The sequence below is a fragment of the Mobula hypostoma genome, chromosome 12, assembly GCF_963921235.1.
Source record: "Mobula hypostoma chromosome 12, sMobHyp1.1, whole genome shotgun sequence".
Taxonomy (NCBI): domain Eukaryota; kingdom Metazoa; phylum Chordata; class Chondrichthyes; order Myliobatiformes; family Myliobatidae; genus Mobula; species Mobula hypostoma.
In genome coordinates, this window is record NC_086108.1 from 21,059,531 (window position 1) to 21,087,396 (window position 27,866).

Here is a 27,866-nt window from a genome sequence, read left to right on the forward strand (position 1 = left end):
CCCACAGTACTCCAAGTGAGGTCTTACCAGTGCCTTATAGAGCCTCAACATCACATCCCTGCTCCTATACACTATTCCTCTAGAAATGAATGCCAACATTGCATTTGCCTTCTTCACCACCGACTCAACCTGGAGGTTAACTTTAAGGGTATCCTGCATGAGGACTCCCAAGTCCCGTTGCATCTCAGAACTTTGAATTCTCTCCCCATTTAAATAATAGTCTGCCCGTTTATTTCTTCTGCCAGTGCATAACCATACACTTTCTAACATTGTATTTCATTTGCCACTTCTTTGCCCATTCTTCCTATCTATCCAAGTCTCTCTGCAGACTCTCTGTTTCCTCAGCACTACCAGTCCCTCCACCTATCTTTGTATCGTCAGCAAACTTAGCCACAAAGCCATCTATTCCATAATCCAAATCGTTGATGTACAACGTAAAAAGAAGCGGCCCCAACATGGACTGTGGAACATCACTGGTAACCGGCAGCCAACCAGAATAGGATTCCTTTATTCCCACTCTCTGTTTCCTGCTAATCAGCCAACGCCCTATCCACATATGTAACTTTCCCGTAATTCCATGGGCTCTTATCTTGTTAAGTAGCCTCATGTGTGGCACCTTGTCAAAGGCCTTCTGAAAATCCAAATATACAACATCCACTGCACCTCTCTTGTCTAGCCTACTTGTAATTTCCGCAAAAACTTGTAAAGGTTTGTCAGGCAGGATTTTCCTTTAAGGAATCCATGCTGAGTTCTGCCTATCTTGTCATATGCCTCCAGGTACTCTGTAACCTCATCCTTGACAATCGACTCCTACAACTTCTCAACCACCGATGCCAAGCTAACAGGTCTATAATTTCCTTTTTGCTTCCTTGACCCCTTCTTAAATAGCGGAGTGACATTTGCAATCTTCCAGTCCTTTGGAACCATGCCAGAATCTATAGACTTTTGAAAGATCATCGCTAATGCTTCCGCAATCTTCACAGCTACTTCCTTCAGAACACGAGGGTACATTCCATCTGGTCCGGGAGATGTATCTACCTTTAGACTATTCAGCTTCCTGAGTACTTTCTCTGTCGTAATTGTGACTGCGCACACTTCTCTTCCCTGCCACCCTTAAGTGTCTGGTATACTGCTAATGTCTTCCTCAGTGAAGACTGATGCAAAATACTCATTCAGTTCCTCCGCCATCTCCTTATCTCCCATTACAATTTCCCTGGCATCATTTTCTCTCGGTCCTATATCTACTCTCACCTGTCTTTTACTCTTTATATACTTGAAAAAGCTTTTAGTATCCTCTTTGATATTATTTGCTAGCTTCCCTTCATAGTTCCTCTTTTCCCTCTTAATGACCTTCTGAGTTTCCTTTTGTAAGCTTTTTAAAAAATCCCAATCCTGTCTTCGCGCTAATTTTTGCCTCCTTGTATCCCCTCTCCTTTGCTTTAACTTTGGCTTTGACTTCTCTTATCAGCCACGATTGTATCCTTTTTCCATTCGAAAATTTCTTCTTTTTTGGAATATACCTGTCTTGCACCTTCCTCACTTCTTGCATAAACTCCAGCCACTGCTGCTCTGCCGTCCTTCCCACCAGTGTCCCTTTCCAGTCATCTGTGGCCAGTTCCTCTCTCATGCCACTATAATTTCCTTTACTCCACTGAAATACCGACACATCGGATTTCGGCTTGTCTTTTCCAAATTTCACAGTGAACTCAAACATGTTATGATCACTACCTCTTAAGGGCTCCTTCACCTCAATCTCTCTAATCACCTCCGGTTCATTACACAATACCCAATCCAGTACAGCCGATCCCCTAGTGGGCTCAACAACAAGCTGTTCTAAAAAGCCTTCTTGCAGACATTCTATAAATTCTCTCTCAAGATCCAGTGCCAACCTGATTTTCCCAATCCACTCGCATGTTAAAATCTCCCACAATTATCATAACACTGCCCTTCTGACAAGCCTTTTCTATTTCCTGTTGTAATTTGTAGTCCACATCACTGCAGCTGTTTGGAGGCCTGTATATAACTGCCATCAGGGTCCTTTTACCCCTGCGATTTCTTAGCTCAACCCATAAAGATTCTGCACCTTCCGATCCTATGTCACCTCCTTCTAATGATTTGATGTCATTTCTTACCAATAAAGCCACGCCATCCCCTCTGCCTACCTTCCCATCCTTCCGATACACCGTGTATCCTTGGACGTTCAGCTCCCAGAGACATGCACCGGAGCCACGTCTCAGTGATGGTCACAATATCATACCTGCCAATCTGTAGCTGTACGACAAGATCATCCACCTTATTCACTATGCTGCATGCATTTAAGTATAACACCTTAAGACCAGTATTTGGTACTTTTCGCTTTGATTTCACTGCAACTTTGTTGCACTGCAACTCATCCCAATGGCTACAAATTTGCCCCATCACCTGCCTGTCTTTCCTGACATCTTTACTGCTCACTATCTTAGATTTATTTCTGTTTTCCCCTTCCTCCACTCTATCATTCCGGTTTCCATCCCCCTGCCAAATTAGTTTAAACCCTCCCTAACAGCTCTACTAAACCTTCCCGCCAGGATATTGGTCCCCTTCGGGTTCAGGTGTAACCTGTTCTTTTTGAACAGGTCATACTTCCCCCAGAAGAGATCCCAATGATCCGAGAATCTGACGCCCTGCCTCCTGCACCAGTCTCTCAGCCACGCATTCATCTACCTGATCCTACTATTCTTGCCCTCGCTAGCACGTCCCGAGATTACTACCTTGGAGGTCCTGCTTCTCAGCTTTCTTCCTAACTCCCAGAAATCTCTCTTCAGGACCTCCTTCCTCCTCCTATCCATGTCACTGGTACCAACATGTACCAAGATAACTAGCTGCTCGCCCTCTCCCTTCAGAATATTCTGGACCCGAACCGAGATACCCCGTACCCTGGCACCTGGGAGGCAACACACCATGCGAGTATCTCTATCAGGCTCACAGAATCTCCTGTCTGTTCCCCTGACTATGGAATCCCCTATGACTACCACATTCCTCTTCTCCCTCCTTCACAACAGCGCCAGGCTCAGTGCCAGAGACCCGGTCACCGTGGGCGTCCCCTGTCAGATCATCACCCTCAACAGCATCCAGAGCAAGGTATTTGTTGCTGAGGGGGACAGCCACAGGGGTCATCTCCACTATCCGGTCATTTTCCTTCCCTCTCCTGACAGTCACCCAGTTTTCTGACCCCAGTAGCCTAGGGATGACTACCTCCCTGTAGCTCATGTCTATCACCTCTTCACTTTCCCTGATAAGCAGTAGGTCATCAAGCTGCAGCTCCAGATCCCTAACACGGTTTCTCAGGAGCTGCATCTCGGTGCACTGGCGCAGATGTGGCCATCAGAGAGGCTGGAGGTCTCCCAGGATTCCTACATCTGACATCCTGAACAAAGCACTAACCCTGCAGGGATGCTATCTATTTCTACAGGAATGAAACAGGAAGAATAAGTCTACTCACCCACTTACCTCGCCAAACAGACGAACTTTTTAAACCGTTAGCTCGTACCATTAGCTGTGTGAGCTCTGCTGCTCCTGTTTGTCCGGGTCAATTCACCAAGGGGGAAAAAAAAAGAGTTGGTGCTTTGCTCTTGCCTCTTCCCGTTACCGCCGAAGCCCGTTGAAGCCAAAGCCCTACACTTTGCTGCCACTCACTCTGCTGCCCACTGGATAGGATGATCTCCTTTTTAAACTCTCTGCGCTCTCCTGTCTACTTCACGCGCCTGCGCAGTCTTGTCCTTCTTGCACTCGAAGAAGTTTTTTAAAAAACTGCCTTCCTTCAGAATTCAGCTCCCACAACGCTCTGTAGTCCCGATCCAAAAGCTTGTATCCTTTGGCTCATGAAACATTAACAGGTATGATTAACAAACTTGCTAAAATCCATATACACTACATCTATGGCTCTACCTTCATCGATGTGTTTATTCACATCCTCAAAAAATTCAATCAGGCTCGTAAGGCGTGACCTGCCTTTCACAAAGCCATGCTGACTATTCCTCTCCAAATATTCATAAATCCTGCCTCTCAGAATCTTCTCTATCAACTTACCAACCACTGAAGTAAGACTCATTGGCCTATAACTTCCTGGGCTATCCCTACTCCCTTTCCTGAATAAGGGAACAACATCTGCAACCCTCCAATCCTCTGGAACCTCTCCCGTCCTCATTGATGATGCAAAGATCATTGCCAGAGGCTCAGCAATCTCCTCCCTCGCTTCTCACAGTAGCCTGGGGTACATCCCGTCTGATCTGAGTGACTTATCCATCTTGATGCTTTCCAAAAAGCTCCAGCACATCCTCTTCCTTAGTATCTACATTCTCAAGCTTTTCAATCCACTGCAAGTCATCCCTACAATCGCCAAGATCCTTTACCGTAGTGAATACTAAAGCAAAGTATTCATTAAGTACCTCTGCTATCTCCTCCATTTCCATACACACTTTTCCACGGTCACACTTGATTGGTCCTATTCTCTCACGACTTATTCTCTTGCTCTTCACATACTTGTAGAATGCCTTGGGGTTTTCCTTAATCCTGCCCACCAATGCCTTTTCATGGACCCTTCTGGCTCTCCTAATTTATTCTTAAAAACCTTCCAGCTAGCCTTATAATCTTCTAGATTCCTATCACTACCTAGTTTCTTGAACCTTTTGTAAGCTCTTTTCTTCTTGACGAGATTTACAATAGCCTTTGTACACCATGGATCTTGTACCCTACCATCTTATCCATGTCCCATTGGAACGTAACTAGTCAGAACCTCACGCAAATATCCCCTGAACATTTGCCATATTTTTTCCGTACGTTTCCGAGAACATCTGTTTCCAATCTATGCTTCCAAGTTCCTGCCCGATAGCCTCATATTTCCCCTTACTCCAATTAAAAGTTTCCCTAACTTGTCAGTTCCTATCCCTCTCTAATGTTATAGTAAAGGAGATAGAATTGTAATCACTATCTCCAAAATGCTCTCCCACTGAGAGACCTGACACCTGACCAGGTTCATTTCCCAATACCAGATCAAGTACAGCTTATCTACATATTGTGTCAAGAAACCTTCCTGAACACCCCTAACAAACTCCACCCCATCTAAACCCCTCACTCTAGGGAGATGCCAATCAATATTTGGGAAATTAAAATCCCACCACAACAATCCTGTTATTATTACTCCTTTCCAGAATCTGTCTCCTTATCCACTCCTCGATGTCCCTGTTACTATTTGGGTCATCTATAAAAAACACCCAGTAGTTATTGACCCCTTCCTATTCCTAACCTGTATATCACTGGAATAGCAACACATCACAGCAGCAGCGGATCTGTCACAGAAGCATATGATAGTTACAACTTAGAGGACGGACTGGGTATGGACCCTCCTCTAACTTTGGTTTCTTCTTCGAGTACATCGAGATTTGACTGCTTTTTCTCAAGTTTCCTCTCATGAAGTAGGAAATAATGTCGAGAACACCTTTCTTTGCCTTATTGCTTTGCTCCCAGTCAGGGTCATTATCAATGAACTGGTCCACGATTTGTGTGATCTTGGTAATACTAGTGCTGAGGAATTTTGTGGTGAGGTTTCTTGCTGATGTTTCTTCTTCCTCACTGTATCCTCAGATTCACTCAATAGCGTTGCTCAGCCACTTCTCCAAGCTCTTCATTATTTAGGTTCTCACCATGAGAACACAGTTTCATATCCATGCTAATGCTTTTCCTAGACATCTTAGATGTACTACCCTCACTGGAAGTTGCAGGCCATTTTCCAGACATTATGGGTGAAAAGTGGGCAAGTGGCCAAGTGGTTAAGGCATTGGACTAGCGACCTAAAAGTCGTGAGTTCAAGCCCCAGCCGAGGGAACTTGTTGTGTCCTTGAGCAAGGCACTTAATCACACAGTGCTCTGCGACGACACTGGTGCCAAGCTATATGGGTTCTAATGCCCTTCCCTTGGACAACATTGGTGTCATGGAGCGGGGAGACTTGCAGCATGGGCAACTGCTGGTCTTCCATACAACCTTGCCCAGGCCTGCACCCTGGAGAGTGAAGACTTTCCAGGCACAGATCCACGGTCTCGCAAGACTGACGGATGCCTTTATGGGTGAAAAAAATGGAATAAATTGGCAAGGAGGCAAGAATGTTTACACATGCAGGACAGGCAGAGCGTGATTGGCTTGAGTGGCTCAGGGTGTATGTACAGTGCTCCCACTGGCTGATTAAATATTTACTGTAATGACAGCTGCTCAAGAAATTTTAAGTGTTGTTTAGAATGAATTTTTTGCTATTTTAAAAAATTTCAATAAAGAATTGAAGAACCATGTTGTAATAAATCAGTGCTATGCGGGGTGTGAGTGTAGTCAGAATGCTCTCCAACCAGTACCTGTAGAAATTTGCAAGAGTCTTCAATGACATCCCAAATCTCCTCAAATTCCTAATGAAACAGAAGCAGTGGAGTGGCATCTTCACGACTGCATCAATGTGTTGGACCCAGGATAGACCTTCTCAGATGCTGACACCCAGGAATTTGAAGTGGCTCATCTTTTCATACGCTGAGCCCTCAATGAGGTGTGTGTTCTCCTGATCCCCCTTCCTCACAACCACAATCAATTCCTTGGTCTTGCTGACAATAAGTGCAAGGTTGTTGTTGCAACACCACTCAACCAGCCCTGTATATCTCTTATCGCCATCTGAGTTCTGTCAACAACAGTGCTGTCATCAGCGAACTTTCAGATGACATTTGAGCTGTGCCTAGTCACACAATCATGAGTGTAGAAAGAGTGGAACAGTGGGACAGGCGTGCATCCTTGAAGTGCACCTCTCCCTCCCACTTTCAAATTTCTTACTAACTCTTCCTTCAGTTAGCCCTGACGAAGGGTCTCGGCCTGAAACGTCGACTGTACCTCTTCCTAGAGATGCTGCCTGGCCTGCTGCGTTCACCAGCAACTTTGATGTGTGTTCATTGAAGAAAAGTGTTTTCAAAAGGTGTTCAGTAAAAAGTTGGAACAGCACAAAATTCAGAGATAAAATCACCCTCTTTTAGTGTTTACTAATTTATAATTTCCCAAAAATATTTACTTAAACAATGATAAGTGCAAAGCCTTCAAGTCTAATTTAAAATCTTCTTGAGATAGTTTCAGAGATCACCTACTAAGTTTTGAATTCTGTACTAGAATTTCAGCATATTTAGAAGTCCAGACTTTTTTGTTAATTAAATGTATTCACAATGGGTAACATGTACTGTCAAAAATGAGTCAATTTACAATTGTCATGAATATTTTTCACTGATGTCTAATCTTCACTGGACTCATGCATCAGTCTCTGCAGTCTCCTACAGATCCAAGATATCAGTAGTCCTGTAATTCTCTCAATCTTGAAAAATACCAAATGTAATCATCTATGACAACCACGCATTCAGCCACTGAGGCTTTCAACTTCAACTAAAACTTTTCTTAGAAGTATTTATTAAAGTCCATTTGGCCAAGATTCTGATCATACTTGTACTTACTTTTTTTTTGAGTTATTGAAGCTCAAAGACTCTTAGAATATATTTATTTTGTTAAAAATGAATTAAAATTATTGATGCAATATTTTGGAGTTCTACAGCTACACATTTTCAGCATGATTTTCCCTTTGGAGAACTATTTAACTTTCAATAATTATTTTATTTTTGGAAAGGCAGTGAATTGGAAAATAACACAAATTATAAGCCACAAATACTGTAAAGAAATATAGCTGCCTCAGTCAAATGCACCATGCAGACTGAACTCAAGTTACCTGTTTCAAATACAGGAGAACAGAATGCAACTATAATCCAGTCCTGCAAAAATACAAACCCCAATTCCAGAAAAGTTGGGATATTTTCCAAAATGCAATAAAAACAAAAATCTGTGCTATGTTAATTCATGTGAACCTTTATTTAACTGACAAAAGTACAAATAAAAGATATTCAATAGTTTTACTAACCAACTTAATTGTATTTTGTAAACATACACAAATTTAGAATTTTATGGCTGCAACACACTCAACAAAAGTTGGAACAGAGTTAAAATAAGATTGAAAAGTGCACAGAATATTCAAGTAACACTGGTTTGGAAGACTCCACATTAAGCAGGCTAATTGGTAGCAGGTGAGGTATCATGACTGGGTATAAAAGTAGCGTTCCATCAAAGGCTCAGTCTTTGCAAGCAAGGATGGGTCGTGGCTCACCCCTTTGTGCCAAAATTCCTGAGAGAATTATTAGTCAGTTCAAAAGGAACATTTCTCAACGCAAGGTTGCAGAGAATTTAGATCTTTCAACATCTACAGTACATAATATTGTGAAAAGATTCAGAGAATTCAGAGACATCTCAGTGGGTAAAGGGCAAGGTCGGAAACCACTGTTGAATGCACGTGATCTTCGAGCCCTCAGGCGGCACTGCCTAACAAGCCATCATGCTACTGTGACAATTATAGCCACCTGGGCTCAGGAGTACTTCGGAAAACCATTGTCACTCAACACAGTCCATCGCTGCATCCAGAAACGCAACTTGAAACTGTATTACGCAAGGAGGAAGCCATACATCAACTCTATGCAGAAACACCGGTGAGTTCTCTGGGCCCGAGCTCATCTCAGATGGACTGAAAGACTGTGGAACCGTGTGCTGTGGTCAGATGAGTCCACATTTCAGCTAGTTTTCAGAATAAACGGGCGTTGAGTTCTCCGTGCCAAAGATGAAAACGACCATCCAGATTGTTATCAGCGAAAGGTGCAAAAGCCAGCATCTGAGATGGTATGGGGGTGCATCAGTGCCCACGGCATGGGTGAGTTGCATGTATGTGAAGGTAGCATTGACTCTGAGGCGTATATTAGGATTTTAGAGAGACATATGTTGCCATCAAGGCGACATCTCTTCCCGGGACATCCATGCTTATTTCAGTAGGACAATGCCAGACCACATTCTGCACGGGCTACAACAGCATGGCTTTGTAGACACAGGGTGTATGTGCTTGACTGGCCTGCTGCCAGTCCAGATCTATCTCCTATTGAAAATGTATGGCGCATCATGAAGAGGAGAATCAGACAACGGAGACCACGGACTGTTGAGCAGCTGAAGTCTTATATCAAGCAAGAATGGATAAAATTTCCAATTGCAAATCTACAATTAGTATCCTCAGTTTCAAAACGATTAAGAAGTGTTATTAAAAGGTGATGTAACACAATGGTAAACATGCCTCTGTCCCAACTTTTGTTGAGTGTATTGCAGCTATCAAATTCTAAATGTGTATGTTCACAAAATACAATTAAGTTGGTCAGTAAAACTATTGAAAACCTTTTCTTTGTACTTTTGTCAGTTAAATAAAGGTTCACATGAATTAACATATCATAGATTTTTGTTTTTATTGCATTTTGGAAAGTACCCCAACTTTTCTGGAAATGGGGTTTGTAAATGCTTTAAGTTCAACTTAAATAAAGATTGATTGCCATAGTGGTAATTACCACTGGATCAGTAATCGAGAGAGCCAGTTATACACTAGGGACATGAGTTCGAATCCCACCATGGCAGATGGTGAATTTGAATTCAATAAAAATATCTGATGACCACGAAACTATGCCCCTGTCGAAACGATCTCCTTACTAGCATCCGGGAACTTGTGCCAAAGTTGGGAGGGCAATCTTACAGACAGACAGCATAGTTGTACTGACAGAATCAGACCTTACAGTTAACATTCCAGACTCCATCACCAATTCTGGGTATGTACTGTCTCACCGGCAGGATAGACCTGCAGGGGTTGTGGCACAGTGCTATACAATAGAGAGGGAGTTGCCCTGACAACTTTCAACATCAACTATGGACTCCATGAAGTCTCATAGCACCAGGTTAAACATGGGCAAGAAAACCTCCTGCTGATTACCAGGGACTGTCCTCCCTCAGCTGATGAATCCGTACTTCTCCATGTTGAGCAGCACTTGGAGGAGGCATTGAGGGTGGCAAGGGCACAGAATGTACTTCAATATCCATCACCAAGAGTGGTTTGGTAGTACCACCACAGACCGAGCCGCTGGTCGGGTCCTACTGGACATAGCTACTAGACTGGAACTACAGCAGGTGGTGAGGGAACCAACAAGGGGGGGAACAAACACACAACCTCATTCTCAACAACCTGCCTGCCACGGAAGCATCTGTCCACGACAACATTGGTACAAGTGACCAACATACAGTATTTGTGGAGACAATATCCCGTTTCCACATTGAAGAAACCCACTACTGCCTGGTTCGGAAATTGCACCGTCTCAGATCGCAAGACCCTGGAGTGGATAGTGAGGTCAGCTGAAGGGATCATCCGGGTCTCTCTTCCCCCCATTACAGACATTTATACCACACACTGCATCCACAAAGCTAACAGCATTGTGAAGGACTCCACACACCCCTCATAGAAACTCTTCACCCTCCTGCCATCTGGCAAAAGATACCAAAGCATTCGGGCTCTCATGAGCAGACTGTGTAACAGTTTCTTCCCCCAAGCCATTAGACTCAATTCCCAGAGTCCAGTCTGACACCAACCTACACATACACACACACACATTCAACTGAACACCACTCCACTCCCTTTGTAATTTTTGCCCATTTCTTTCTCAATTCCTGCTAAAACATTGTTTACATTTAACATTTACAGTAGCATGCAAAAGTTTGGGCACCCCTGGTCAAAATTTCTGTTACTGTGAATAGCTAAGCAAGTAAAAGATGAACTGATTTCCAAAAGGCATAAAGTTAAAAATGACACATTTCTTTAACATTTTAAGATTACTTTTTTATTTCCATCTTTTACAGTTTCAAAATAACAAAAAAGGAAAAGGGCCTGAGGCAAAAGTTTGGGCACCCTGCATGGTCAGTACTTAATAACACCCCCTTTGGCAAGTATCACAGCTTGTAAATGCTTTCTGTAGCCAGCTAAAGGCTGATTTATACTTGTGCGTCAAATGTGGCGTACCCTACACTGTAGTCTACGCTGTAGCCTAACGCACACCTCTCCCAAAATGTAACTACACATCGCAGCGTCACAGACCGCAACTGTGATTGGTCCACTTGGTAGCATCGCATTTCCTCCTACGCTGCAATAGTTTGCCACTGGGCAACTGAAGGACAGGGAAGGAACTCTGGCTGCAATGCTTTCCATAAAGCTTTACAGACCTCCGAAATTATGGAGGACCTTGTGTTTGACACCGGTTTGTAGCCAGCTGCTACAGCCTGTTGACTTCCACCTGAAGCTAAAACTCGAATGGTGAGTGCCAGTACCTGAGTATACTGTGCGTACACTGATACAAAATAAATGGTTGGAGACGATGAACCAAATCGTCAAATCTACCTGCCGACATCCGAAAATATTTGAAGCGCATTTTCTCGTTCATGTCTCTCAGTGGCTGGACAAGCACAGAAAATTCACCCTCCTTCAGTTTCAGTTGCCATTGTTTGAAGTCTGAGTTTCTTTGTGTTGAGTTTCGGCGGTGAATTGCAGAGTGACACAGACACACCAACGCACAAGTATAAATATTCACACTGGCGTAGCCCACTTGCGTAGGCTACGACGTAACCTAGTACGCACAAGTATAAATCAGCCTTAAGAGTCTTTCAATTCTTGTTTGAGGGATTTTCGCCCATTCTTCCTTGCAAAAGGCCTCTAGTTCTGTGAGATTCTTGGGCCACCTTGCATGCACTGCTCTTTTGAGGTCTATCCACAGATTCGATGATGTTTAGGTCAGGGGATTGTGAGGGCCATGGCAAAACCTACAGCTTGCGCCTCTTGAGGTAGTCTATTGTGGATTTTGAGGTGTTTTTAAGATCATTATTCTGCTGTAGAAGCCATCCTCTTTTCATCTTCAGCTTTTTTACAGACAGTGTGATGTTTGCTTCCAGAATTTGCTGGTGTTTAAATGAATTCATTCTTCCCTCTACCAGTGAAATGTTCCCCATGCCACTGGCTGCAACACAAGCCCAAAGCATGATCGATCCACCCTTGTGCTTAACAGTTGGAGAGGTGTTCTTTTCATGAAATTCTGCACCCTTTTTTCTCCATATATACCTTTGCTCATTGCAGCCAAAAAGTTCTATTTTAACTTCATCAGTCCACAGGACTTGCTTCCAAAATGCATCAGGCTTGTTTAGACGTTCCTTTGCAAACTTGACGCTGAATTTTGTGGTAGAGGACACAGGAAAGGTTTTCTTCTGATGACTCTTCCATGAAGGTCATATTTGTCCAGGTGTCGCTGCACAGTAGAAAGTGCACCGCCACTCCAGAGTCTGCTAAATCTTCCTCAAGGTCTTTTGCAGTCAAACGGAGGTTTTGATTTGCCTTTCTAGCAGCTCTCTTTCGAGCAGTTTTCTCGGAAAGTTTTCTTGGTCTTCCAGACCTCAACTTGACCTCCACCGGTCCTGTTAACTGCCATTTCTTAATTACGTTACGAACTGAGGAAAAGGCTACCTGAAAACGCTTTGCCGTCTTCTTATAGCCTTCTCCTGCTTTGTGGGCATCATTTATTTTAATTTTCAGAGTGCTAGGCAGCTGTTTAGAGGAGCCCATGGCTGTTGATTGTTGGGACAAGGTTTGAGGAGTCAGGGTATTTATAAAGCTTTGAAATTTTCATCACCTGGCCTTTCCCAACGATGACTGTGGACAAGCCATAGCCCTAACAAGCTAATAAAGGTCTGAGACCTTGGTAGAAGTTACCTGAGAGCACAAATCTCTTGGGGTGCCCAAACTTTTGCATGGTGCTCCTTTCCTTTTCTCCACTCTGAAATTGTACAAAACAAAAATAATACACTAATCTTGCTTAAAATGTTGAAAAGAATGTTTCATCTTTAACTTTATGACTTTTGGAGATCAGTTCATCTTCTACTCACTTAACTAGTCACAATAACAGAAATTTTGACCAGGGTGCCTAAACTTTTGCATGCCACTGTACATCATTTATTATTATATTGCCATTTGTCCTTTACTGTGCCTATGGTCTTGTTTGTTAATTATTGCACTGTCTTGCACTGTTTTGGGCACTTTATGTAGTCTCATGTAGGTCTGAAGTCTAATGTAGTTTTGTGTTGTTTCATGTAACATCATGGTCCTGGAGGAACGTTGTTTCGTTTTTACTGTGTACTGTACCAGCAGTTATGGTTGAAATGAAAAGGCCAGTTCATTGGCTATGTTTAAGAGGGAGTTAGATATGGCCCTTGTGGCTACAGGGGTCAGGGGGTATGGAGGGAAGGCTGGGGCGGGGTTTTGAGTTGGATGATCAGCCATGATCATAATAAATGGCGGTGCAGGCTCGAAGGGCCGAATGGCCTACTCCTCCACCTATTTTCTATGTTTCTATGTTTCTAAAAGTGACTTGAACTTGAGTCACTACCACCGGGCTAAATGGGATGGACTTTGAATAGATCTAGCAGCCTAAGACTGGGCATCCAGGAGGTGCTGTGGGCCATCAGCAGCAGCAGAATTGTACTCAACTGCAATTTATAATCTCATGGCCCAGCATATCCCCCACTCTAACATTACCACCAGTCCAGGGGATCAACCCTGATTCAATGAAGAGTGCAGGAAGGGATGCCACGAGCTACATCAGGCATACAGTACCTCAATATAGGGCGTCACCGTAGTGAAGCCACAGTACAGGACTACTTGCATGCCAAACACCATTAGCAGCAAGTAATAGAGCTAAGTGTTCCCACAACCAACAGATCAGATCTAAGCTCTGTAGTCCTGCCACATCCAGCTGTGAATGGTGGTGGACAATGAAACAACTCACTGGAGGAGGCTCCACAAATATCCTCATCTCAATGATAGAGGAGCCCAGTGCACCTGTGCAAAAGATAAAGCTGAAGCATTTGCAACAATCTTCAGTCAGAAGTGCCGAGTAGATGATCCAGCTCTACCTCCTCCTGAAGACCCCAGCATCCCAAATGTCAGCATGCACTCTGATTCACTCCATGTGATATCAAGAAATGGCTGAAAGTACTGGATACTGCGAAGGGTATGGACCCAGACAAAATCCCAGCAATAGTCTTGAATACTTGTGCTCCAGAACTTGCCACGCCACTAGCGAAGCTGTTCCAGTACAGCTACACCACCAACATCTACCTGGCATTGTGGAAAATTGCCCAGGTATGACCTGTACACAAAAAACAGGACAAGTCCAACACAGCCAATTACAGCCCTATCAGCCTACTCTCAATCATCAGCAAAGTAACGGAAGGGATCATCAACAGTGCTCTCATGCAGCACCTACTCGGCAATAATCTGCTTTCGGATGCCCAGTTTGGGTTCTGTCAAGGCTGCTCAGCTCCTGACCTCATTACCTCCTCGGTCCAAACATGGACCAAAGAGCTAAATACCAGAGGTGAAGTAAGAGTGACAGCTTCAGCATCAAGGCAGCATTTGACCGAGTATGACATCAAGTTGCTCTAGCTAAAATGGAATCAATGGCAATTAGGCGGAAAATCCTCTGCTGGTTGGAATCATACCTGACACAAAGGAAGATGGTTGTGGTGGTTGGAGATCAATCATCTCATCCTCAGGATATCACTGCAGGAGTTCCTCAGGGAAGTGTCTGAGGACCAACCATCTTCAGCTGCTTCGTCAATGACCTTCCTTCTATCACAAGGTCAGAAGTGACGATGTTCGCAGATGACTGCACAATGTTCTGCACCATTCGTGACTCCGCAGTTCATACCCAAATGTAGCTGGACCTGGATAATATCTAGGCTTGGGCTGACACATGGCAAGTAACATTCGAGCAACAAAAGTGTCAGGCAATGACCATCTCCTACAAGAGAGGCTCTAACCATCATCCCTAGACATTCAGTGGCACCACTTATCATTGAATCCCCTACTATCAACATCCTGGGCGGGTTACCATTCACAGGAAACTGAACCGTGGCTATCAGAGCAGGTCAAAAGCTAGGAATCCTGCAGTGTGTAACTCATTTCGTGACTCCCTAAAGCCTATCTACCATGTACAAGGCTAAGGTGAGGAGTGTAATGGAATACTCACCATGCACCTAGATGAGTGCAGCTCCATCAATACTCAAGAAGCTTGACCCCATCCAGTACAAGGCAGTCCACTTGATTGGTACCCCTTCCACAAACATCCAATCCCTCCACCATGAAGGATAGTTGCAGCAGTGTGTATGTACTATCTACAAGATGCACTGCAAAAACACACCAAATAGTACATCTACAAGATGCACTGCAAAAACACACCAAAGTTTCTAAGGCAGCACCTTCCAGACCCACAGCCACTAGCATCTAGATGGACAAGAACAGCAGGTATCTGGGAACACCACCATTTGGGAATTACCCTCCAAGTCACTCACCATCTGGACTTGGAAACATATCGCCATTCCTTAATGTCGCAGGGTCAAAATCATGGAATTCCCTCCCTAACAGCAGTGTGTGTGTGTACCTACATCTCAGGGACTGCAGTGGTTCAAGAAGGCAGCTCATCACCACCTTCTCAAGGGCAACTAGGGATGGGCAATAAATGCTGGCTCAGCTGGCGACACCCACATCCCGTAAATGAACTTTACTCTATCCAAATAGAAATCTTAGATTCCTTTGAACTTAAAGTTGTCCAATCTTGGATTTGGTTTGCTCAATGTCACGTCAAAAAACAATGCCTGCTCTAATTGGTAACACATTAATTTTTTTTTCTCCATTTAGAGATGCTCAAAACCAAAATTTCTTAACCAGTCAGTGGAAGAACCTAAGAAGCTTACCACCACCAACAAGCCCCCCACCACCTGCCCCATTGGGAAACTGGGAAGTTAAAGATAACTGGTATAAAATATGTGCCATTTAATTCCATGATTTTGCAAACCTGATTAAATAATCTACATTTAAAACTCACTGTGCCAACAATTTAAAGAAAATTTCCAGGAATTTATTGTTTCTGCAAAAAAAAAATGAACACACCACAATGCATGCTAACAATCTTCTACATTCCTTCCTCTCTGCATCAGAGGTCACATGTGTACAAACCATAAACTTTTAGGAAACTGAACAGTAATAAGGGAACAGAATATGGATGTCCTAAAAGCAAATTATCAAGAATGTTTAATTTTAAATTAAAAAAGAGTATCAATTGGATAAAGTGAACTCAAATATAACTTTCTCAACAAAATGTTCTTACAGAAATTCAGAAGTAGGCTAAAATATCATAACACAAATGCTGATGGGGCAACAGGAAAAGATGGATAATTATGACTGGTGTTCATAGAAATAAGACTCTTACGGAATGTTAACACAGGCAAAGGGTAGGCAATGACATACTCAAAGCTTTGTACGAAAAACCCCATGCAGTCCTGGGGACCTCAACTCTTTTCCATAGATGCTGCCTGGCCTGCTGAGTTCCTCTAGCTTTGGATTTCCAGCATCTTCAGATTTTCTCCTGTTTGTGCTGAAAACCATTTTTGTTCTTCCTATTTAAATTTTAAAGTATAATTTGAGTAAGGCATAAAGAGCTTTAAATTTGGCAACAGAGATGAAAATAGCAAGGATTAGGAAAGACCAAGAAAGATCAAGATATACAAGTGGAAGTTGTAAAGTAAAGTAAGCTTTTAAGGATAAAAATGTAAAAAAAAACTTATAATAATGGAAAGATCTTAAAAGGTGGGAAAAAAGAGACTTTGAGGTGCAAATATAAAAAAAATGACAGTGCAAGTACATATAGGTAGTCATAAAATAAAACAATATTCTTCTTACTCTGATAAGGGTAATTAGGGCTTTAAAAATTCAAGGCTATAGTAAAATTGCACAAAACAATTGCTCACAAACAAGTAAGAACTGCAGAAAATTGCTCTTTAGAATGTAAGTAAATTACAGAACCCGGAAGGGGAAATGAAGGATGGGGGATTGGGTTGGAGATCAGTGACAGAAGGAAGCATGTGGAGAATAACATGGGATTAACATCGACTGACCATAGGTGATGACCTGTGCAAACTTAGTAGGCCAAAGGTCCCATCTGTGTGACTGGATTGCAAGGCAGAGAAATTTCTTGACCCAAACAGTTGTAGATCTACTAAATTCTTTACTTCAAAGAGCAGTGAATTCTAAATTGTTGATCTTAAGACCAACATTGGTAGATTTTTGAATACTAAAAGTATTAAGGCATATGGAGTTTGGATTAAAAAAGAGTGAAGCTCAAGATCAATAATGTTCCAAAGCATGCTAACTCTTTTATTTATATTCTTATGATGTTGTGCATGAGCAACAACAGAAGACACTATGATAGAACATAGAAAAGTACAGCACAGTGCAGGCCCTTCAGCCCACAAGGTTGTGCCGACCCTCAAACCTTGCCTCCCATATAAGCCCCCACCTTAAATTCCTCCATATACCTGTCTAGTAGTCTATTAAACTTCACTAGTGTATCTGCCTCCACCACTGACTCAGGCAGTGCATTCCACGCACCAACCACTCTCTGAGTAAAAAACCTTCCTCTAATATCCCCCTTGAACTTCCCACCCCTTACCTTAAAGCCATGTCCTCTTGTATTGAGCAGTGGTGCCCCAGGGAAGAGGCGCTGGCTATCCACTCTATCTATTCCTCTTATCTTGTATACCTCTATCATGTCTCCTCTCACCCTCCTTCTCTCCAAAGAGTAAAGCCCTAGCTCCCTTAATCTCTGATCATAATGTATACTCTCTAAACCAGGCAGCATCCTGGTAAATCTCTTCTGTACCCTTTCCAATGCTTCCACATCCTTCCTGTAGTGAAGCGACCAGAACTGGACACAGTGCTCCAAGTGTGGCCTAACCAGAGTTTTATAGAGCTGCATCATTACATCGCGACTCTTAAACTCTATCCCTCGACTTATGAAAGCTAACACCCCATAAGCTTTCTTAACTACCCTATCCACCTGTGAGGCAACTTTCAGGGATCTGTGGACATGTACCCCCAGATCCCTCTGCTCCTCCACACTAGACTATGATACTGATACAATTTCCACTGAAGTAAGTTTAAGACTTAATATAGATGCAGAAAATTATGGGTTGAAGTTATTGATGATAAACTGGTCAGTCAACAATGAGATGCTTTCAGTTCTTTCAAAACCCAACCAACTAAATTGATAACCACACAACTTTACTTCTTCTCAACAGACACTGTAAATGGCCCTCTCTCTGGTGGTTCTTTCCTCTTTCAAAACAGCCCTTTTGATTATATATTCCTTACAAAATTTTGCTCCAACTCAGAAAAACCATCTACTCCAATACTAGTGAGATTATCTTAAATCCACAAACAATACTCCAGTCCCTCATACATCAAATTATTTGCAACCTTTAAAACAACAAAACAGCACATTCACTTTTAAAGATCTTTGATACTGTCCAGATCAAAGAACATATTCCATTCCATATTGGCTTCTTACTGCATTCCTTACAGACACCCAAGGGCATCACTGAACAGAAGAGCCCATTATATTCTTGGTCTTATCCTTTCTTATCTAGGTACTGACTCTTGGCAACATCACCCACAGATGTGAAATAAGCTTTCATGTGTATAGAGTGAACACTGAATCTATCTGTGCTCCTCGTTCCCAAAGTCAGACTTTCAAGTTTAGGAAGAAAAACAATCATCTTCTTGCTAAAATTTTGGAACAGTAAAGTCACGGTCTTGGGCTCTACCACCATCTCTTTTTGCTGCCATCCAACAGACTCTCTGCCTGCCACAATCTCCACACGTTTGGTATCCCAAGCAGAGGCTCTCGCAAATTCTGCTAAATTCAATCTTTGTATCATCATCCACCTCAGTCTTCTTGGCAATAGGTAGTTTCATCTATGTCTCTGTTATCTCCACGTCCAAATATTTTTAATAATTATAAAAGCAAAATCTTACAGATACTGGAAATTTCAAATAAAAAAAATTGGAAACATTCATTACCTGAAACTCAATACAGTATTGAGTTCAGCAGGTTTATGCTTAATTAATAAATGAAATGCTGTTTTCAGGTTTACATTGAGCCTCATTAGAACAAGATCAGAAGCCAATGACAGAAAGATCAAAGATGAGTAGAACAGAAAACAGTTAATGGTGAGCCCCTCTCCCCATGTCACAACTGAGCTTCGGTAATGATGACCAACTGATTTATAAGTATATAAAAGCCAAGCATTTGGAGTACACAGATGATGTCTCCTTGTATGGTGACGAAACATTTGCAAATGGATTACCAAGATCGAAGAATAACTCAACTCAACTATAAAACACTTGAGCTACACATTTTCCAAGTTATTTCCAGTTTTTAGGGTCAAGCTTAGAAGCTGGTGGCAAGACAATTTGTAGATATCATCCAATCAGCTTTGATTATTCCAATACAAAAAGTCTGCATTTTGAGGAGATAATACTATGCTCTAAACAGAAAGCAGCACATTAAAAATGTTAAGTGTTTTGAGCTCATTGGCAGTGGAAATGAAGAGGAGTAGGGGAGGTGCAGTACCTCCTGCAGGTACAGTTGAAGTCAGAAGCTTGCATACACCTTAGCCAAATACATTTAATCTCAGTTTTTCACAATTCCTGACATTTAATTCTAGAAAGCATTCCCTGTTTTAGGTCAGTTAGGATCAATACTTTATTTTAAGAATGTGAAATGTCAGAATAATAGTAGAGAGAATGATTTATTTCAGCTTTTATTTCTTTCATCACTTTCCCAGTGGGTCAGAAGCTTACATACACTTTGTTAATATTTGGTAACATTGCCTTTACATCGTTTAATTTGGGTCAAACGTTTTGGGTAGCCTTCCACAAGCTTCTCACAATAAGTTGCTGGAATTTTGTTTCATTCCTCCAGACAGAACTGGGGTAACTGAGTCAGGTTTGTAGGCCTCCTTGCTCGCACACAAATCTTCTATCGGATTGAGGTCTGAAAATGATGCCAAGTCTGGTTCATCCTTGGAAGAAATTTCCAAACGCCTGAAGGTACCACGTTCGTCTGTACAAACAATAGTACGCAACTATAGACACCATGGGACCACGCAGTCATCATACAGTTCAGGAAGGAGATGTATTCTGACTCCTAGAGATGAATGTACTTTGGCGCGAAAAGTGCAAATCAATCCCAGAACAACAGCAAAGGACCTTGTGAAGATGCTGGAGGAAACAAGTATCTATATCCACAGTAAAACGAGCCCTATATCGACATAACCTGAAAAGCTGCTCAGCAAGGAAGCAGCCACTGCTCCAAAACCGCCATTAAAAAGCCAGACTACAGTTTGCAAGCCAGAACATGGGGACAAAGATCTTACTTTTTGGAGAAATGTTCTCTGGTCTGATGAAACAAAAATTGAACTGTTTGGCCATAATGGCCATCATTATGTTTGGAGGAAAAAGGGTGAGGCTTGCAAGCCGAAGAACACCATCCCAATTATGAAGCATGGGCATGTCAGCATCATGCTGTGGGGGTGCTTTGCTGCAGGAGGGACTGGTGCACTTCACAAAATAGATGGCATCATGAGGAAGGAAAATTATGTGGTTTTATTGAAGCAACATCTCAAGACACCAGCCAAGTTAAAACCCAGTCGCAAATGGGTCTTCCAAATGGACAATGACCCCAAGCAAACCTCCAAAGTTGTGGCAAAATTGCTTCAGGACAACAAAGTCAAGGTATTGGAGTGGCCATCACAAAGCCCTGACCTCAATCCGATAGAAGATTTGTGGGCAGAACTGAAAAAAAATGTGCAAGCAAGCATGTTACACCAGTTCTGTCTGGAGGAATGAAACAAAATTCCAGCAACTTATTGTGAGAAGCTTGTGGAAGGCTACCCAAAACGTTTGACCCAAGTTAAACAATTTAAAGGCAATGCTACCAAATACTAACAAAGTGCATGTAAACTTCTGACCCACTGGGAAACTAATGAAAGAAATAAAAGCTGAAATAAATCATTCTCTCTACTATTATTCTGACATTTCACATTCTTGAAATAGTGATCCTAACAATCTAAGACAGGGAATGTTTTCTAGGATTAAATGTCAGGAATTGTGAAAAACTGAGATTAAATGTATTGGCTAAGGTGTATGTAAACTTCTGACTTCAACTGTACATGACCATGTACCATGGAAAGGGCAGCTATCATTGGTGAGAGAAATGAATAAGCATTCAGAGAGAATGCTCAAAACAAAAGGGAGAAAAACAAGTTTCTGAGATGCAAAGGGATCACAGGGGCAAAAGGAGTGAAAGGTGAACTTTTAAATGATCCCCTAATCAGCTACTATTCTTCATTTGCTGTAAATAGCTTACTCCAACTCCACTGTTCATATCCTAACTATACCAGTCATCTACATCCTCAAAGACTTTAACTCCTAGTCTTTGAATGGCTCAAATTTAATCTTGCCTTTTTAAATGTCTTCATGACCTCACCTCAAAGTAACTTTAGTCTAACAATATTACAAAATCCATTGCCCAAACATGTTCCATTTGCTATAACTGGTTTCTTCACCCTCCTCCACCCCAATCCCTTAATGCATATGACCTCTGAATATTAAAATGCCACTCTTTAAACATTTCCTTTCTCAGCCATACTGTCATTTAAGAGCCTTATTAAAGCTTACCCAAGTTTCCATAATCCTTGATCCTATTTCCTCTATTTTTGAAGCACACTCTCAAAGGCACCGCACAAAATACACAACTTACATCGATAATTCTAAATGGGCAATTCAATATTTTGTTTAAATCTCTGCTTCCTGAAGAGAAAATGAATTACAAATTTCCAGTTTCAACAGCAAGCAAAAAAGAGACATGCTTAATTTCGTTAGTAAAACCCAATCTTATGTAAACAAGTTTAATTCATGAACCTACTAATATTCTATAAACAAACTAAATTGAAGCAAAGCCAAATATAATTTTATGCACTGCATAGAAGATAACATGATCTTCCTTTTATATGTAAACATTTTCTCAGTTACTTGACTACTACTTAGAACTCGTCTGTGAACAAAATAAATCTTGCAGTATTTAACATAATTTCATGCATATAATTAATTCCCCTCTACAACTGAAACAAAACTTCCTTTTAGTAAATGAACAGGCAATGACAGATTTTGTTAAACCACTTTATCTTCAGGAACAAAAAGTTACCAATCATGGAATTCCGAAGTTTTGAAGGAAGGAGAAACTTGCATATATTGCAAGATTCTGGAATGGTTCTCAAAGAGCAGAAAATTGCACATGTCCGTCCACTCTCAAAGAAGAGATGGAGGCAAAAAAAACATGAACATATAGACCAGTTTGCTTGACTCCAATGGTTGGCAAGAGGTTAGTGTCCATTATTAAAGATGAGATTACAGGGTACTTGGAGGCATATAATAAAATAGGCAGAAGTCAGCATGGTTTTAAGGGCGAATCTTACCTGACAAACCTGTTGGAATTCTTTGAGGAAATAAAATGCAAAATGGACAAAGGAGAGTCGATGGACGTTGTTTCATACTCTACTTCTCACGTTGTATGTTAATGATCTGCAAACCAGAATTGATGGCTTTGTGGCCAAGTTTGCAAATAATACAAATATAGGTGGAAATACAGATAGTGATGAGGAAGCAGGAAGGCTGCAGAATGACTCGGACAGATTAGGAGAATGGGCAAAGAAATTTTAGATGGAATACAATGTAGGGAAGTGTATGGTCATGTATCTTGGTAGAAGGAATAAAGATGTAGATTATTTTCCAAACAGGTTGAAAATTCAAAAAAATCAGACGCGCAAAGGAACTTGGGAGTCCTCATGCAGGATTCCTTAAAGGTTAACTTGCAGATTGAGTCGGTGGAAGGAAGGCAATGCAATATTAGCATTAATTTCAAGAGGACTAGAATATAAAAGCAAGACTGTAAATATTGAATATTTATAAGGCATTAGGAAGACCACATTTGGAGTACTGAGAACAGTTTTGGACCCATATCTAAGAAAGGATGTGCTGCCATTGGAAATGGTCTATAAGAGGCATACAAGAATAATCCCAAGAATGAAAAGATGAGGAGCAGCTGATGGTTCTAGGCCTGTTCTCACTTGATTTCAGAAGAATAGGGGAGGGGGAAAGGGAGTGATCGCATTGAAACCTACAGATTACTGTAAGACCTAAATAGAGTGGACATGCAGAGGATGCTTCTGATAGTTGGGAGAGTCAAGGACCAGAGGTTCAGAATACAAGGATATCCCTTCAGAGTAGAGATGAGGAGGAATTTCTTTAGCCAGGGCGTGGTGAATCTATGGAATTCATTACCACAGACTGCTGCGGAGTCCAAGTCATTGGGTACACTTAAAGCAGAGACTGATAGCTTCCGGATTAGTAAGGGTGTCATGGATTACAGGGAGAAGGCAGAAAAAAGGGATGAGAAGGAAAATAGATCAGCTATGGTGAATGGCAGTGCAGACTCAATGAGACAAATAGCTTGATTCTGCTCCTGTCTTACGGTCTTCATATTTCCACAGATGTTGTCTGCCCTGTAAGTGCTTTCGGTATTTTCTATTTTTATTAGTATTTAAATTGCATCTTGCAGCCAAACAATCATTTTATGTAATTGCTGTTATTTTCCAGAGAAATGTAACTATTTTTCTTTTTGATAGGTCCCAAAAACAGCAAATGAGGTTAAGTGACTAACTCAAATGTTGCTGTGTTTGAGAGATAAAATAGCTAATACATCTTGTGAACTCCTGTTCTCAACATCTTATTGATTTTTTAAAAAGTTCTTTTTGATAGAACTTCAATTTAAAACTAAAACTAAAAACAATCACCTTTGATAATTAAAAGTTCTCATTACTTTAGTGGATTAATTAAGTGCTTGACCTAAAAGTGCAACAAAATATGCCATTTTTCTATAACTCACTTCAGTTGAACTAAAAAATGACATAATTACATAAACATGAATGCTGTACGTTTTTGCAGAAAGCACCATAAATCCCCTAAATTTCAGTGCTACTTGCACTCAACCTAAAGGGCAGAAAGGGTAGAAGTGTCCAACATGCAACTGTAGCTAAATGCAGGATTTTATTGTTGAAGTCCTCCAGTGCTTAAAAGCTTAAAGTGGTTGAACAGATTTTTAGACAGAGTTTTGAGAAAATTGCACACCCAATCATCAACCTTAATTTCCTCTCCCCCCCCCCCCCACCCCACCCCACCCCACCCCACCCCTGACGCTCAGAACGTCTATTATTTTCATTAGAACTGGACTAACAGGCTTTTCTATGCAAAAGGCCTAACTGTCTATAGTTCAGACTGATGGACGGGTAAAACAATGGAATTCAAAGTACAGCTGCTTAAAAATTTCAGCAGTAGCCTATTGGCGACGATCCTTGAGAGAGATTATATTTGTTTTTCATCAGTTCATTGATGAAACTGTTCACTGATGAAAGTACAATCTCTCTCAAGGATTGTCACCATTGTTACTGGTTTGAAATAATATAAACAAAACAAAAACATGTTATGAATATGGAATTGATTTCACAAACACGATGTTTCTGCTTATTTTCTTGCTTTTCTCATGCGGGCGTTTAGTCAATTTTTGAATTGGAAGATCACAATATCAAGTACCGGCTGCGACCTAAACCTAATATTTCAATTCCTACTGCATCCAACTTGATTAATGGAATCGAATCCGTCATGAAAACATTGTCGTCGTAACAACTGTATTTTCAGAAATGAAGCCAGGAATGTTACGTGGAAGCAATAGCAACAAAAACTAAATCACATTTACTTTGGCAGACCTTAAGCGAAACAAGGGCCAGCACATTGCAGCATAAAGGGGGATGTTGACCAATGTGAAGATGTAGACACAAAACACATATAATGACAACTCCATCCACCGCCGTGCGACATCAAACTCCAATTAGGTCTCTCCCCCATGGCGTTCCCCGTCCACCCCAATGGCATAAAATATAAATTCCATAAAATGTGGTATAAGGGGGAGAGAAAGTATTAATTTCCACATATGGCAGAGACCAGGAGTAAATGACCAGGGCTATACATGCTTAATGGCAAGTACAACTTAGCTAAAGCAGGGCGGCGGGGAGGACAGATAGGCAGGCACCGAGCAGGCTGCAAGCTGTCATTCAGTCCTGCGGCTACCTTCGCTCGGGCGCCCGTCCACTATGCGGTGCGGCGACAATACCCCAGAGGGAGAGCCTGCCTCCGGTTGCCAGCCGGGACGAGCAAGGCTTGCTCCGCCGCCGATCTCCGCTGACAATAGGCTCCGGCCCAAGCCGGCTCGGCCGTTTACTGCAGAGCCGCCACACGCCAAGAAAGCCTGAGCCCGAAGGCCGGCCGTCAGCGGGAAGCGGTCGGTGAAATCATTTTTTTCTGGAAAGGGGATTCTAAGCTACTGAGGGAGCGTGGACCGACCTGTATCGTGTCCGGATCGACGCTGCGCGGAGAAGCCAGGCGCTGCCGCCGCTGACACTGACACCCTCTGAAACATCCCAACCCCGGTCTATACAGCTCTTCTTCTTGTTGCTGCCACCGGGAGGAATCAAGCAATCGCTGCGAGCATTATCTTGCAAAAAGGCGGTTCATCTGTCTGTCCGTTCGCTCGCTCGACAGGGACAAGGCGCGCACGACCAAATGACAACAGTCCGCACGCGCTTCCTCTCCCCCTCCCCCCGCCCTCCGCGTTCTGCGCGGGCACGCCCCGCGGCCGCGAACCATGCGCGCGTCTGGGGAGGAGGAAGGGAGAGCGAGCGTGGTGCCTGAGCAGATCACCGATTGAAAGCCGGCGTGCACGGCCACCTGTTCCTTTTCCCTGCATTGATACGATGGTCCAAATACGCGCGGCTTCCGCCCAATTTTTCTTCCAGATCGGGTCCACTAGGGTGATTCATACCACTGCAGTACTGCACCACTCCGCCGCTCGCTGCAACTATATCACGCTCCTTTTCAGCTTGCAAATTAGTAAACAGTCATTTCAACACTTCTGCAATACAATATTCTAGCCTTGCATAATTCTGGAAGGGGAAGCCCAATGTTTCCTTCCGATACATTTGTTTTATTTTTGTGTCGTGGAGACCCATGAAACGGCAACCACAAGAACCCAACACAGCTTGAAACAATATTTATATCACCTCGCATGGGAAATGTTGCACACAATGGCAGTAGTGGACGGATCACAACTCAAAACTGCACCGAAAGGGATGGCAAACAACGATAAAATTAAATAGAAGGGCAACACACACGAAATGCTTTCGGGACTCAGCAGGTCAGGCAGTATCTATGGAAATGAATAAAAGTATGCATGCTACCCAGACGGAATATGAGATGTTGCTTCTCAAGTCTGAAAGTAGCCTCACCGTGGCATAAGAGGAGGCCATGGACCTTCATGTCGGAACAGAAATGAGGATATGAATTGAATTGTTAGCCACAGAGAAATGCCGCTTTTTACAGATGGATCCGAGGTGCTCGACAAAGCGGTCCCTAATCTACGTCGGGCCTCACGGATGTAGAAGCCGCTGCAGCAGGAACACCGGATACAGTAGACGACCCCAATAGATTTATCTGTGAAGTATTACCTCTTCTGGAAGGGCGGTTTGGGGACCTGACTGGAGGTAAGGGAGGAAGTGTACGGGTAAGTGTAGCATTTCTGTTGCTTGCAGGAGTATGTGCCAGGAGGGAGATTAGAGGGGGGGAGGGAACGAATGGACAAGGAAATCGCGGAGGGATGACGCTGAATCAGGGCTAGGTAAAGACGTAATTGGTGGTAGGGTCCCGTTGAAGATGGTGGAAGTTGCGGAGAATTATATGTTGGATGGTCATGGGTGGTAGGTGAGGACAAGAGGAATTATATCCCTGTTAAGACAGTGGGAAAATGGGGTGAGGCTGGATGTCCGGGAAATTGAAATGCGGGTGAGGACAGCATCATTGGAGAAGGAAGGGAACCCCGTTCTTTAAAGAAGAAGGACTCTCTGATGTCCTGGAAAGAAAAGCGTTATCCTGGGAATAGATGCGGCAGAGACGAAGGAACTAAGAAAAGAGGATAGTATTTTTACAGGAGACAGCGCGAGGAGGTACAGTCAAGATATGTATGGGAATCGGTCGGTTGAAAAAAGATACCGGTAGACAGTTTTTCTCCAGTGATGGAGACATAAATCGAGAAAGTGGAGAGAGGTGTCAGAAATAGACCAAGTGAATGAGAGCAGGGTGGAAGTTGGAGCTAAATTTGATGAAATTGACGAGCTCAGTATGAAGCAGCACCTATGCAATTGTCAATGTAGCAGGAAGAGTCGGAGAGTATTAGCAGGGAAGGAGCGTTTATAAAAGGCTATAATTTTGGATGGCTCCTTTCAGCTGAGAATAGAGTTTTTGTCCGAGCACCGACAAATATAGGATTGATCTTTTGTCAGGCCATCTTGTAAAATTATTAAACATCCAACAGTTGCCTATTACTTCCCTACATTAGAAATCTGCAGAGTTAACTGCACATGCTTGTAAACATGCAGGTAAAGACTGACGTCGCTGCCAGCCTCAGCACAACCCACCTCAACATATTCTATCAGAAGTATCTGAGACCTTTAGCTAGAGTCATAGATACTACAGCAGAGAAACAGACCCCTCAGTCCATCTAGTCCATCCTTAAACTAGTCCCATTGACCCGTACCCAGATCATAGCCCACCATACCTCTCTCATCCCTGTACCTATCCAAATTTCAAAAACTGCTACAATATGATAGAAAAGTGTACATTACCAGTGCCCCTTCCTGGTGTGTGGAATGTTTTAATTAACTGAAAGGCCAAGAGTGCATGTCACTCTGAGGAGAAAATGACTGCCAGTGCATCATATAGCATGGACACAGGCCCTTTGGCTGTGCCAAACATCTACATCAAACATCAAGCCCCTTCTACGCCAAACATCAAGCGCCCATTTGTACTACA

General features: G+C 42.5%; 1 protein-coding gene across 7 annotated transcripts in view; it reads right to left on the bottom strand.

Moving 5' to 3' along the window:
* The window catches only part of ralgps2 (Ral GEF with PH domain and SH3 binding motif 2), a 566,060-nt gene extending 540,470 nt beyond the window's left edge, over positions 1-25,590 (bottom strand). For all 7 annotated transcript variants that reach the window (XM_063063724.1, XM_063063722.1, XM_063063726.1 and 4 more), the window contains exon 1: positions 25,347-25,590. The gene's annotated coding sequence lies outside the window, so the exon portion shown is untranslated. The remainder of the gene's footprint in view (positions 1-25,346) is intronic.
* Positions 25,591-27,866: the final 2,276 nt, after the last annotated feature.